We start from the raw sequence: 15415 nt of genomic DNA, 5'->3' as shown, positions 1-15415 counted from the left end.
TTTTTTTAATTTCAAGACTAACTATCACTTACTGCTTTAAACAATGCTTCTTGGGTTTCAACAGAATCCCATCACTTTTCACGTAAATTCTAAGAGTTCACAACATTCTTCAGAACTGAATTAAGTTCCATAAGTGGACTGAGCTAGCATGAGGATCAGGATTTGGTACAACAAACCGGAACTGTTTCAAGTTTTTCAAAGAGATTTAATACAGGGAATTGGGTTGTTTCAAGCACTGGAAAGGTTCAAAGGGTAAAAGTCAGGGAGCCTCTATTAGCCTGAGTCCCAAGTTCCTGACACCATCAACGTGATACAAAGGTGTTTCAGCTACTGGGGCTGCCATGCTACGCAAGTCCTCACTCCCAGGAAGTGAGCATCCCCACAGCAGAACATGGAGTCTAACCACTGCCTTCCCTTGGCACTGGTAGAACTTTTGTCCTCCACTATAGGGAGATAGCTGCCACCTAATGTCTGCCTTCCAAATTGCATGTAAGTCCACTTGGAAGGCTGAACATAATTCACATGCGGAATCCTAGCTGCAGTACAACCTAAGAGATATAGCTTTTAGCTTTCCAGCTTCTTCAAATAGGAGGATAGCTAGTGTAGACCATGGCTTTCAATAAGATACAATCCAAAAAACTGCTGTGTTTTTCACTCAGTAAGAGATTTAATATAGGGAATTAGATTCTTTCAAACAATAAAACATAAAGTACATTTCATTCCACCAAATATGAAATTATAATTATGGAAGCTAGGTTATGGGTAGATGGGGAGTTATTCTATTCTGTACTTCCACATGGGTTGGGAAGCTGGTTTTCTTCTTTGTAAGTGTGTACTGCTGATTCCCCATTTGCCCCCAATTCAGATCCACTCTCTTCGCTTCTCCACCCAGCTCTCTGCTTCAGGAAGCTGGCTTTTCTGGATGACATCACTTGGGTTCCCTTGCTAGTTCTGGTTAGATTTGACCAATTTGAGTTTCCTACCAAAGGTCAGAGGGTATAAGAAGAAGGAGTCCAGGTATTTCTTCTTCTCTCCCTCCTTCCTCTGAGTCACTTAGAGTTGACAATGGCTGTGCCCTCTACTATAATAGCTCTTGCTCAGTGGTCCCTCTGTTGAGGCTCTGACTTTTAGTGGGCTCTTGTAACACTGTGTCCTCCCTGTGATAACAGGGGACAATGGCTTCCTGCTGTTGCTGGTGTCTGGGGCCTCAGCATCCTCTGCTGCTTCCCTTATCCCTATCTGCATATCTGGAATTTGTCCTTTCATTAAAAACCATTTGAACCCTCTAGCTGGAGCTTTTCTGCCCCGCCGGTTCCCCTTAAGACTCTCCTCTCATCTCAGGTACAGCTCACCATATCTACAGACCCTACATCCTCCTGCTCTTAACTTTTCCCTCCCGTCAATGCCCACACTACCAAGCCTTTGGGCCTTCTGCTCAGGATCTTGCATTGTGCAAATAATTTATAAATTAATTGGTAGCATAATGCTTTTCCCAAGATAACCTTTCTCAATTTTAAGAGAAGGCATATGGTATAATGCAGAAATATCAATATTATGATAAACATTTCAGGCAAAAGTTGGGAACATATTTGGAGGAGATCGGTCTATAGAGCCTGGAACCTGTAAAGAGGTATGTCTATTTGTCCAGAAGCCTGGTCCTAAATAAGTGATAAAATTTGATTTGGTATTAGAAAAACAGAGAGCAAGTCCCTTAATGACAGAGATTTTTTTCTTTTTTTTTTTTAAGATTTTATTTATTTGACAGAGAGAGACGCAGCGAGAGATGGAACACAAGCAGGGGGAGTGGAGGGGGGAGAAGCAGGCTTCCCGCTGAGCAGGGAGCCCCATGCGGGGCTCGATCCCAGGACCCTGGGATCATGACCTGAGCCGAAGGCAGACGCTTAATGACTGAGCCACCCAGGCGCCCCCAGAGATTTTTTTTTCTTGTTCTCAGCTCTTTCTCCAGCACCTGCCACAGCATCTGACACCTGGTAAAAATTGCATGCATGTTTAAGCAAAGGAATCAATGAGTAACCATGCAGGAGGCTGCCTGATTCTTTGTCTCTCAGCCTCCTCATCACCCCCACACTTGGGATTTTCTGGGGCACCATTTTTTCATTGTCCATCAACACAAAACCCACATTTGACCCTTGGAATTCTCACGGTGCTCTTGGATGAGTCTCTTCCCCATCTGGGTCTTAGAGCCCTCATTGGCAGAAAGGCCAGGGTCAGAGACCATCCACATTAGCGACTAAAATAATATTAAAAATGCTTTTACCACATTTTTTATTTGGTGGGTGCTCTTGCTTTGTTTGATTTTATCAGGGTGATTGCTTTAGTAAACTATGTGTTTGGTTTTTGGCATGAATGTGGCATTTTGAGAAAGCATATGTTCCTAAGATAACGTCTCACTTGTGTTGACATTAACCACTTTATAGGAATTGCCGGAGGCACCCTGCCCATGCACAAGTTTATCTTTCAGAAGAGTTTACCCAAAATGTGCATAAGAGTACACAAGAGAAGGCTAGCCTAAATTAGGAGCCATTTTTTTAAGTGGGGAACAAAATGCCTCACTGACAAAACACCCTAACCAGCATCGTGGACCAGAATAGCAGTTCTCAAAAACTGAGAGGCAGAGTGCATTCCATAACCATAAACACCTGCCAAGACGGAGCAAAAATCCAAAACCTGAGCTTTTCAGAGTACACTACAGTTTCTGAAAAGATAAACCAAATTTGGGAAACTATTAAAACTTAGATTAGAATATTTCCCTTTTACCATCAACTTTGTCAGAAGTAATGAAAATCCTCAGGCATCTTTCACTAGCAGTAAACAATCCATTCTCAAATAGTAGAAATATTGACATGCAAACCAATGCTATTAAAGACTGGGTTAATGCTATTAAAGACTGCCTTGGCTCAAGAAATACAGGCATAGTAAAGCTGAGAGAATAAAGTCCATATCCCCATAATAACTTTCTTTCTAAACCAGAAATAATTTGTGACTCGAAGCTAATGTATTGCATTTGAATAGTTATGGCTTCTTCTAAACTTTTGAAATAGTGCCCATTAAGTTGGGCAACAAACATAATATTAACCTCAGCCAAGCAGAGTTCTTACCTTCCTAATCGAAAGAGCTACCTCAGAAGTTATTGCTGAGTTGTGGCAAAATTAACTTGAGAATAGGAAAGTCAAAGGTAAAATACCATTTTTTTAGTAAGAGTTATGAGAATTCCTTTTGAGGAGGGAGCCATCTTGGTTGGGAAAGTTTGAGTAGGAGGTAGAAACAGTAATGCTTACCAACTCTGCTACAGTTTCCCTGTATTTCCTAGCCCCTCAAAGTTGGTGGAACCAGGTGGGGCATCTTCTGGCCAATGGGCATTGGAGGTGACATCATGTGTTGCTTTGAAGTGGCCAATGGGCATTGGAGGTGACATCATGTGTTGCTTTGAAGCAGAGGCATACAGGAGTACTTACATGTTGAAATGGTGGAGTCTCTGTCAGCCTGAGTCCCTGAGTGGCTCTATGGAGCAGAGCTCCTTGATGACCCATATTGGACATTGACCAAAAATGGGGAAAAAAACTTTTGTTGTAGAAGCCTGTAAGATTTTAGAGTTAATATGTCACCTATCCTAATACAGATCAGATAAAATCTCAAAAAACGTAAGTGTTCACAGAACTGATCTGCATGAAGAATTTCCTTGTTTAAGAAAGGAAAAAGAAAGAGAGTAGTATAGGCAGGAAATGAAGAAAGGATGTGAGTTATACAGTGAAATTTCCACCCTGTAACTTCTAAGTCTTAAGTAAATGCTACAAAAACTTACAAAATACTTGTTGTGAATGGATTATCAGTAAAGCAACTCATCTTTTCTCCAGAATAATGCAACAATAGAATGGAGGCAAGGTAATTACTCTCAGAAGCAGGATCACATCACTGGGCAGACTTATGTAATTTTCATCCCATGAAATAGGGGGATTGAGGTCCTCCTATGTTAAACTCAAGGGTCAAGGAAGCTTAAGCTTTCTTGTTTTGTTTGGACTACTTCCTACAGTCATCAGAAAAGGTTTTTTACTCTAAAAAAAAAATACTTTTACTAGGTTCAGTAAAATCCAGGCAGCCTAGTTATATGATCATAGACTCTCAGAACCTCAAGGTTGGAAAGAACATTAAAGGTCAGCTACTCTTACCCTTCCTAGTCCCTCTTTCTAGGATAACCCCACCAGGTGGCTTCTGATCTCCGCTTGGACATCTCCAATGACAGAAAATTCACTCTCTTCTAAAGCAGCCCATTCCACCTCTGCATTGCTTTGACAGTCTCTAATTCTCCCTTACGTTGACTGAGCTAACGTCTCCCTCCCTATAACTTTTTTACTCAGTGGTCCAAGTTCTACCTCTTGAGGCATACAAAATAAGTACGATGCCTCTTTCATAAAATAGGTCTTCAAATGCTTGAAGGCAAAAGCAATCATGTCCTCTTCCCTCTGGAAGTTATTTTTGGAAAAGCATTACCCATATTTCCATCACTAAGCTTGGATGAGGTCTGTCCCTTTTTTTCTACTAATTACTCTGCCCTTCAGAAATGGGTTAGATGGCAGGAAACGGGAATAAAAGGGAATACAGATCATGTTAATATCATGTTAATATCAACTGAAGACCTAATTAAGCAAGATTTCTTGTCTGCTCATTACCTCCTCATGAATCTCACCTCAAGAGACCCATTAAATGGGTGAGAACCAGAGTTGCCTTTTGAGTAAAACAAGTAAGAGCTGCCCTCATGGTATAATTTGAGACCATGCCCAGAGCCCTCTGCCTCAAAATCCCAAACTCAACACAAAGCATTCAGCCGTTATTTCTTCTTTGGATAACTGGGGTTTCCCTGATTCATCACCACAATAACAATTACGAAACATTTCTCTCCCTATAACACATTCACCAAGATAAGGCCACCATTCTCATTTGCTAATGACACTCCAAAGGGTCAAAGTCAAAACTGATATGGCTGATGCTGTACATTTGGATGGGGCTGAGATGAAGAAACATTTCTCCTCCATACCTTTCTTTTTTTTTATTTTTTTTATAAATTTTTATTTAAAGATTTTATTTATTTATTTGAGAGAAAGAGTGAGAGAGAGAGAAAGCACATGAGAGGAGGGAGGGTCAGAGGGAGAAACAGACTCCCCGCCAAGCAGGGAGCCCGATGCGGGACTCGATCCCGGGACTCCAGGATCATGACCTGAGCCGAAGGCAGTCGCTTAACCAACTGAGCCACCCAGGCGCCCCTCCTCCATACCTTTCTGACCTCCTTTATAACATGAGTCCCCAGTATAGAGGGCTTCACATGTCTTACTGAGTTTTCAAATGACTCTTTCAGATTTTATTTTTAATCCTTAATTTCCATCACTCTGACTGAGCTGAATGATCCTAAGAAACAGACTTCTTGCTAACCCTTCTCCTCCAATCTCTAGGCATGTCTTTGTCCAAATTTGGGCTCCTCCTCCTCATGCAAATGAACCCTTAAAGATTAACTGACCAGGTCCTCTAGAGATGCCCATACAAGTCTGAATTCTAGTGTACAAGTAGCTTAGGTTCAAGTTGAGAGTCAGGACTGCATATTTCTGGTTCTTAAAAGCTTTTAATTTGAAGAAGATGAAATGCATATATCATACTAAGGCAAAAGGATTCACAACAGGTTTGTTTTGTTGACAAAGCACTTGTTCAACATAGCCCAAGGGTAAATGCCAATACACCTTTAAAATGGAGTGGGGGAATTAGAAATAAATTTGAACATCCCTGACATAAAGCTTTTATCTCATATCCTGGCTCTTACCAGCTGAGTAACCAGAGGCAAGTTACATAATCTCTTTGAGCCTTCATTTTCCTCATCCTGAAGTGGAGACAGTATCAATCCCATTCCCATTACCTGCAGTCCCCTCATTTAAGAAATATATGAGATAAGGGGCGCCTGGGTGGCTCAGTTGGTTAAGCAACTGCCTTCGGCTCAGGTCATGATCCTGGAGTCCTGGGATCGAGTCCCACATCGGGCTCCCTGCTGAGCAGGGAGTCTGCTTCTCCCTCTGACCCTCTTCCCTCTCGAGCTCTCTGGCTCTCATTCTCTCTCTCAAATAAATAAATAAAATCTTTAAAAAAAAAGAAAGAAAGAAATATATGAGATAATATTTGTAACTAGTACAGTGTACAAAATAAGGAATCAGTGAATATTAGCTCTTCTCCTTGCCACCTCCCGCCCCCCCACACACACACTCTCTCTCTCTCTCTCTCTCTCTCTCTGCTTCTTTCCTTTTCCTTATCCAAGAAATATAGAGACATGTAGCCTAAGAGCCTGGACCTGCAACTTCAGATGCAACAGAAGAAGTAGCCAACCTCACCCAGGAACAACAAGGGATGGAGCAGGAATGAGATGATGGACAGTGTGAGCACCAGGATGAAATGTAAGGACACCAGGCTCCAAAGGAGTGACTGCAACCACAAACCATAGGTCAGTGCTCACAGGTGCTTGGTAGGGGAGGGTGGTTTATGATTTTTTTTCACCCAGATGGAATGAAACACTAATAAAATTTTTCCCCAAAAAAACTAAGTTTATATCTGTGCACGTAGTATATTTACTTGCCTTTTTATTTAAAGAAAGCCAGTATCTTTTATAAAATGTTAACAAAATAATAAGAATATTCAGTAGTGAGAGAAACATGTAGCATTTTAGCACGGCATCATACAAAACAACGCAACCTTTAATCAGAAGCACTTTATCTAGATGTATGTAGAAGCCAGCAAGTAATTATCCAATATGAATAGGTGAGGGAAAAGTTTTAATACCATACCTTCCTTATTTCCCATTCTCCCCAGTGCACCTTAAAAAAAAAAAAAAAAAAGCAGACTTTTTTTTTTTTTTTTTTTTTTTTTTTTTTTTTATAAATAAAGCCAGAAGCTTCCCCCCACCCACCTGCTCCCAAGTCTCTTGCTAGGTAACAGCGAGGCATTAACTCAGAGGGGAGGCTGCCACCTACTGGGCCACCACTAACATCCGTCAACATTTTCTGTGGGCTCTTCAAGGTCTCCCAGCTTAAAATCCGGACTTGGCCTGAAGCTGCTTCGTTAGTGACAGTGATAAAATCATAACCCAAGATACTACTATACAGAAACTTAAAAGCTACAGCATGAATTAATCATAGGACAACCTCTTGCAAACTTCACAGCAACACTTTTGCTTTAAGCATCAGAGAGCCTGCATTTTCAAAGGGGAGGGGAAAAAAAGCCCTTTCTCTCTGAATTTCTGTTGTTTTCTCTAAGGACAAAGTGCTTTAATAGTTGGTAAGTGCTGCTAATTGCTCCCTAGACAGCCCTAATCTGGCCATTTCCTCTCTGCCTTTTACTCTATAAATCCTTCAGAAGACTAATATATTGGTTTAGTATTCCTCAAAAGTACCCCCTTTGATTGGACTGGTTTCCATGTTTACAAATAGTTTCTCTATACCCACCATTTGAAAGAGCCTATTGTTAGAAAATCTTTTATTACTGATGCTCGGACCAACTCCACGCTTATCACATCCCCAAGATCAACCACCAAACCCTCTCCTTTTTCTTTTTTCCTCTCTCTCTTTTTTTGAGAACACACCACCTTGAACTCAAAACAAGCAGAAAATCTGAGTTTTCTGCCTCCAACCAGTTCTATGCCTTAGGACAAATCACTGTGCCTCAGATTCTTCATTCACGAAGTAGGAAAAAGAAACCTACTCTAATAATAATAATGGCTACACTTAATAGGTACACAGCTCACAGCTCTGTCACCATGGAGCACTTTCTCCCAGAACCCCGCCCGTGAGGTAAGAATCATCACCCTAAAGAAGAGCGTGATTACCAAGGTCAACCATGGAGTAGAGGAGGTAGAATTCACACTCAGAGCTTCCAATCTGTGGGAACTATTCCTGCTCGCTCCTGTGATTGCTCTTGAGCAAGAGAGGGAATCAGATAAGTGAATGCACTCAATAAGGATAAAGATATGCAAATTCACATTCCAGAAAGAACAAATACTATCCTTTGAGCCGATAACTTGGAAAAACTGGCCCCCAACAAATACTTAGTACTCTAGATGAAAAAATATTTGCCTGTAAGACCAGGCAAGCAAGATGGATGGAAGGATGGACAGGTAGGTAGATGGAGAGATCGATGAGAAAGAGCTCTTCTGTTTATGACTCCTCTTTCAGAAAGTTTGCCGGTTATTCAAAAGGAACATTATTCTGGTTCTTTTTCATTTCCGGCTTTTTTCCCCTGCATGTTTGCAGATTGCTTAATTACTTCATTGGGCTTTGGAACTCATACATTACAGATACATGATCATCCAAGTCATTACCTGCATATTTTCATTAAGAATAATTATAGCTCTTACCACCACTGCCCATGTACTTATGTCCTGCAGGCCTGGGCACACTGAAGTAATCATCTTTTGAAAATGATCTTGATGGGCGGGTGTTGTGTGCACAATCAGTAATAAGCAAGATGAGGTGGGAAGACTTCCATCTCTTCCATTACTGAGTGGTTCAAAAATCACATTCCCCTTATGTCATCACAGTGCCATGCAGGACGCCGGGCTGGTTTACGTTCTCCTGAAAAGTGAGTTAGCACTAAATGCAGAGACAAGACCCAGGGGATGCTGGATTGTATCTGCCTTTCCATGGATTATCTTTCTGAGCATGTACACATCACCCATTTCCTGGCCCAATTTCATTGTCTACAAAATGGGATTTATAAGATGCTTTAAAAACCTCTGATCATCAGAGTTGAGATGGCACAGTCTTATAGGTGGCAAGATAGCTTTTTATACTGATTAAGAGCCCAAGTTGTGGAATAATGGCTCTTCCACTTTATCCACTCTATAACCTTGGGCATGTTACTTAACCTCTTGGAGCCTCAGTTTCTGCATCTGTAAAGAGAACACAGTGGTAGTCCGTGACCCTTAGAGATTCGGTGAGAGCCCACTAGTAAAACGCTTCAAGGGACAGGTGAAAGTCCTGTGAATGTTTGCTCTATTATCAGCAGGTCCAAACCGAAGGAGTCTGGGGTCTGTTCAACAAAGCTCAGGCAACACATCTAAATTAAAAACTATAATTGCCTGCCAGATAATAGTCCTAAGACATTGTGAAGGGGTCACATATTATTTTAATCAGTGAATCATGAAGGGGTTCAGTTTCAAAGGTAGGAGAGAGACAAGCTAGCAGATGTTTGAAAAAAAATATTAGATTATAACCAAGAAAAAGCTGTTTAAATAAATGGTTAGTAAATAATCTACAACTGGTTTCTTGAAGAGTTCAATTATTCTTAAACTTTTTTTAAAAAAAATCTTTTTTATTTTCAATACAGCTGCAAAGTATTCACTGTTTTTTTTAGATTTTAAAGACGCACTGAAAAGCCTCCATTAAAATTGCCTATTGCCACCTAGAAAAGGTTAGTATTTTTGTAAATCGTTCCACTAGCTCTCGCCCATGGTCTCTCTCGTATTACACTCCCCATATCCAATAAATAATGTGGTTCTGTATACATCCTTCTCTACATATCGCTCTTTCTACTTAGCTATGTATTGTAAACAACTTTTTATATCACTTAATATTCTTTTCATTTTCTTAATGGTTAGGTGACTCTCTCTTCAGTTAATGTAATTTATTTAACCAGGCCTCAGTTGTGGGTTATTTTGGTTTGTTCCCAAATGGTTGTCATGAACAACCATGTAGCTAAGTCTTTGGATAAATTTCTAGAAGTGCGCTTGCTAGATCAATGAAAATACACTTTTTTTAAACAAACAGTTGTTTTTTTAAATTCCCATATTTTTAACTTGATTTGTACACATAGACCATCATCTTTATTTATTTATATATATTTTTTGAAGTGTGAACACAGTCCTCCACCTCAAATTATGCAGTTGAGTTTCCCACAGTTGGGGAAATGGCAGAGGTCAGCATCCCTTTTGTGCAATGGATAAGCCTCGCCCTGAGAAGACCACCTTCGTGATGATGGTATCTCTCTTGCCAGGTAAGTATGACACATCCTCTTCTTAACTAGAATTTGGTGTCCCCACTGGAAAAAAATGTCTGTGTTTCTTCTGGGACAGACTGTCTTTGAAGCACGTTCTGCTGACACTCCTCGGTGGTGCTGTAAGTAGCAAATGGCCAAGGGTTCTGAGCACAGTGTCTACCTGGGTCCCAGTAGACTAAACATGTCATATTTATAACCTTCTTAACTGTGCTTCCATAAGCTGGGGACAGCAGAAACTTGAGTGTCCCAGCCAATATGCCCAGCTGAATAAGATTATCTAAGTGTCTGGGTCTCTTGGTTTTCTGGGACACATTTGGAGTCACTGAGGTGAGTAGGCTGCTGTGTAAAACTGTCTGTTCAGAAACTTCAACCACTTTTTTAAAGTGATTTGAAATATAAGCTCGCATGTGCACAGAATATCTCTAGAAGGATACACAAGCAACTGGGGACAACGTTTGCCTCCGGCTAGGGAAAGTGAAAGGGAACACAGCTGGGTGAGAGACTTCCTTTACCCTGGATTCTTTGCACAGTTCTAATTACTTGCCATGTGCATGGCTTCAAAAAGAGAAATTTTTAAGCAAGAAAGATTAAGCCAAAAGAAACAAGTATGCATGTAGATGTTTTCTCTTGGTGAGCTACCAGATAAGTAAAACATAAGCCAGACAAGGTACTTGAATGATTTTACAAAAAAGCGTATGAAGAGTTCAGTATTTAAGAATGCAAAGTCTGGAGCCAGACTGCTTGGGCCCATAACACAGCTGTGTCACTTTCTAGCTATGACATCTTAGACAATTACTAAGCCCCTCTGTCCCTCAGTGTGCTCATCCATAAAATGGGGCTAAATGTACTACCCACTTCACAGTTACTTGTATTCAATGAGCAAATACATAAAAGCCCTCAGAAAAGTAACTAGCACACAGCACGTGGTCATTGTATATTAGCTATCATTACTGCTATGGTTGTTGCCATTATTCTTCACTCGATTTTTACAATGTTACAACCACAATAGCAAAGAGCCTTCCCTACGATTTGTAGACTTTGAAAATTAAAGGAGTAATTTTCCTGGGGCACCTGGGTGGCTCAGTCTGTTAAGCATCAGGCTTTTGATTTCGGCTCAGGTCATGATCTCAGGGTGGTGAGATCGAGACCCGTGACGGGCTCTGCACTAGGTGTGGAGCCTGTTTGGGATTCCCTCTCTCCCTCTCCCTCTTCCCCTCCGCCCCCCCAAAAAAAGAAAAGCAATTTTACTGCAAGTGTCTGATTTTATGTTATTTACAACTATGCAGATAGTCGGGGGTGGAAAGGTGGGGGAGAGGTGCAAAACTGCCTTTTAGTTAATAGTGATTCCGGATTTGAGAATTGCCACAGTCTTTGCAAGAGTAAGTGACCCAAACCATTTGGGGAGTTTGGTTTTTGTTTTCTTTGTGTGTCAATATGATTTTGTTTCTCTCTTCTTTTGAGCATGGGTGGGGTGCAGGGGAGGAAGAGACAATGGTTAAGCAACAAACCCTAAAGTTGCAGTACCCGTTTAACGTGACTGCCCCTTAAACAACTGTGTATTTAAGAAGCACATATTTTTACATTTTAATTCCAGTATAATTAACATAGTTATATTAGTTTTGGGTGTACAATAGAGTAATTCAACAATTCTGTATCTTACACTGTGCTTATCACAGTAAGTGTACTCTTAAGGAAGCACATGTTTTGAAATCAGTATTTGCCTAAGGAAACCATTCACAAGATAGGAAGGCATTAAAGATTCCTGAAAACATTCTGATCCCACCTACTGTGCATAATGTGCTCAGTCATTGGAAAGGTATTGCTGGCAAAGCAGATGATATGGTGACAGGGACAAGTAGACTCTGCTGTCACACAAGCCCGGATACATTCTTTTGCCCAATATTTTACTGAACATGATACACAGAGTGCTGTTATTATGCCTGTTTTATGGGTGACCCCTGCTGCCTTATTTCAATGTGGCTCTTCCCAAGCTGCCAGTGTCACTGGAGTGCGATCTCTCCTCCAGGATTTTAGGTTCAGGCCACCCCCAAACCAGGTCAACATATTTAATTAATGAGAGCACAGCAGATGCTAGTTATAAGGACTCTTTTCTGAGGCCTTAGCAGATTCGGTGCTGCGCCTCACACACAATAAGCATTTGCTAAGTGAATCCCCAAATTCATCATGAGGCTATAACACAATATTGTCCCCAGAAACACAGGACTATCTCAAGCGCCCTGGATCCATCAGACCTTCAGGCATAAAAAGGCTGTGTTGTTTGGTCCAGAGTTCCTCCCTTCTCTGCTTCTTTGACTGCCAAAGGTGATTCAAATAGGGCAAAAGCTCAAAATTGGATCCAAACAATCAAGTCTAGTTAGAAAACATTTTCATTGCATAAGTGCAGGTTGTGTTAAGCTTAGAATTATGATTCCCAGTACTCCCTATGATAATACCTTTAAAAACAAACCGCAAATTGGCTTGTTTAATTTTACTAAATTATTCAAAATCCAAGAAGTGTGAAAAAGTGGATCCCATGATGAATGATCTGATAGTCTAAAAATGGAGACAAATGTTAAAACTAATAATACATTGTATGTTGTTATATTTCAATAAAGATTAAAAGTAAAAACAGAGACAAATATCTATCCTGCTCTCCTTCGATGACACGGACAGCATCCAGCTTGCCTGGTCATTATAGTAGGAAGCAATGAGCAAAGATACCACAGAGCTCAGCATTCCCCTACAGATTAGACATTTTCTTTGAACAGTGATAGAACTGCACAACATAATTTTAAAGAAAGAACATTTAGAATGTTATATACTTTTTGAATAAAAATTGAGCAAACTATACTTAAACCTCCTAACTTAGAATTTGTCAAGACACCAGATCCAGACATTTCAAAAGCAATATGAGAGTGAAACACAAAGACACTGATGGATACAGATTAACCGATGGGATAATGTGCTTGTCTCCTCAGTGGCCACAAACCACATGGCATTACCATTGTTACATTTCTGCCATATACAGGGAACAGCTAAGTTCGTGGGATGCAATCTGTCTCGATGATATTAAGGCCGAGATGGCCCTTTGGGGTTTGTAGGCATTTTAATTATAGTACATGTTTTTATAATTTTAACTGAGGTTATTGTATAAACATTTTTAATGCATCCTCATTATTAGGCTAAGGAAAGAAATCTATTTCTGCCAACAGAGAGCAAATAAATCTTCACTATCTCTTTGGTCCACTAGTTTATGTTTAGAGCACCACACCTTTACTGAAAAGCTGTTGGAGACATATGCTCTCATTATTATCCTGCAGTGATTTATCACTTAACTCTGAAACAGGCAATATATCCAACTTACCCACTAACTGGTGTCCTATTCCAATTACCATTAATTAACACAAAATATGTTACTTTTACACAAAGCATTATTTTTAAAATCCTATGCTTTGAACTGCCAACAAATATTTACACATTTCTTTAGTGAATATTTATTGAAAACCTATTATGTGCCCAACACTGTGTTACTCGGTATTTTTTAAGCTTCCCAAATATATCTCAAACTTCTAATATGAAAATTTATTCTCAAAAAAAAAAGAATTTTTGAGAAGAACCCCAGTGTCAGAATGTACAAATACAAGACTGCGGGTTTTGATACCAGCTATGCCAATGATCCATGTGTGTGACCCAGAAGTCATGTATCTCTCTGTGCCTCTGTTTCTTCACCTGCAAGAGTAGTAGTAATTTTTCTTGACCTGATTTAGCTGTTAAGAGAAACAGCTAATAAAAATTGTTGCAAAATCCCATGAATATTGAAAAGTACATCATCATCATGATTAATAATAATGTATAAAGCTCAAATATTGAAATGACTCTCTGGCATTATTCCAAATCAAGAAATATAAGCTCTGGTCTTGCATAGTAAATGAAGAGAAACAGTGTGAGATACTCTTATTGTATCAGTTCAAATGAACATAGTGATGAATATCTTTAATTACAGTGTATTCTGTAACTGTGTGTGTGTGTGCGTGCATGTGCGCACATAAGTGTGTGTGTGTGTGTGTGTGTGTGTGTGTGTGTTTTAAACTAAGTGTACTGCAATCCTCTCAATAATATATCTAGGGCTCCAACAGAACCATTCCCAAACCAGGCAGACATTTATATATCTGTACCTAACCTTAGAATGGAATGTTCATTTTGATAGAGAAGGTAAGCAGCTAGCAGTCCTCTGTTAAAGAAGGCTGGCTCTGATTTCATAGATCTCAAAATCTGTCATCCTCACGTTAGCTGACTATCTGGCACCTAATGAGAACAACAGATTACTTTTACTTTCCATGAAAGACATTTGCATTTAGAACTTTTTTTGACTCATAAAAGGTTTATAAAGCATCCACTCAAAACATTCCACCTGCATTTTTCACCTAAAAGGGTCTTTATGAAATCTTACCGTAAATTTAATAACCCTCTTCAATAAACATGAGCTTTTATGAGTATGACATATCTAAATAGACTCAATGGCCTGGGAATAAAATCTGCATCAGTAATATTTTCAGTGCTGTAATATCCTACATATTAAGGCGGGAAAGCCACGTACAGAACAGACTCCTGCGTAAGAAAAACAATTAGTCTCCAAGTTTAAGAAAGCAACTGGTCAGTGAACACTTCGGTGACTCATTAAGTTAAATGTGAAACGTCCTGATGTGTATGATATCGAGCTTCACGATATTCGAACATTAGCATCTTTCATTTTCTTCCATTTTCAGCAAATGCACATTATAGAAATAACTTCAGAAACGGCCTTCAGTAATCACTCATACTGGGTTTTTCAGGAGGGGGACCTTCACATGAAGCGCTCCCGCATCTCCTTCGCCTCCGGGGGGGCTTCTGCTAGGGTGAGCTGCTGACACGAGCCCTATTGCCACGGGCATCTCATAGCTCCTATCACCAGGTAAGCTACCAAATTAGGCATGAGACTGGGACCCTCATTTCTCCTCTTGCTGGTGTGGATCAGTAAGGAAGACAGGAAAATGCTAGTGACTTTTTTATAGCTGCTATATAACAAGAGAATGAAATGTCAAAGCCCTGGAAACTGCATCTTTCTTGTCCTATCAAAGTTCCATCCAGTTCCCGCTGATACTGAGACTTGCCCTTCACCTTCAACTTTGCCTTGTCAGCAAGTAGCAATTTAAAATTCAGCAATGCAGAGCAGTCCAAAAAGTCAAGACATCCTGATTAGGGTTTGGTAGTTACTGAACGTCTACACGAGCTAAGGGGCTTAGGCAAACCTTCAGGGCAGCCCACCCTTACTGTCCGCACTGAGGTAGCGCACTTCCCACGGTCAGACGTGCTCTTGAGAAGTTGTATGTAAACA

General features: G+C 40.2%; 1 non-coding gene across 1 annotated transcript; it reads right to left on the bottom strand.

Moving 5' to 3' along the window:
• Positions 1 to 9890: 9890 nt before the first annotated feature.
• LOC113921218 lies at positions 9891 to 10046 on the bottom strand. Its single transcript, XR_003519610.1, has one exon. It is a non-coding gene; the product is annotated as a U1 spliceosomal RNA (small nuclear RNA).
• Between the last annotated feature and the right edge of the window lie 5369 nt (positions 10047 to 15415).

The sequence above is a fragment of the Zalophus californianus genome, chromosome 3, assembly GCF_009762305.2.
Source record: "Zalophus californianus isolate mZalCal1 chromosome 3, mZalCal1.pri.v2, whole genome shotgun sequence".
NCBI lineage: Eukaryota > Metazoa > Chordata > Mammalia > Carnivora > Otariidae > Zalophus > Zalophus californianus.
The sequence above is the reverse complement of the archived record's forward strand: the minus strand, read 5'-3'. Positions and strand labels throughout refer to the sequence as shown.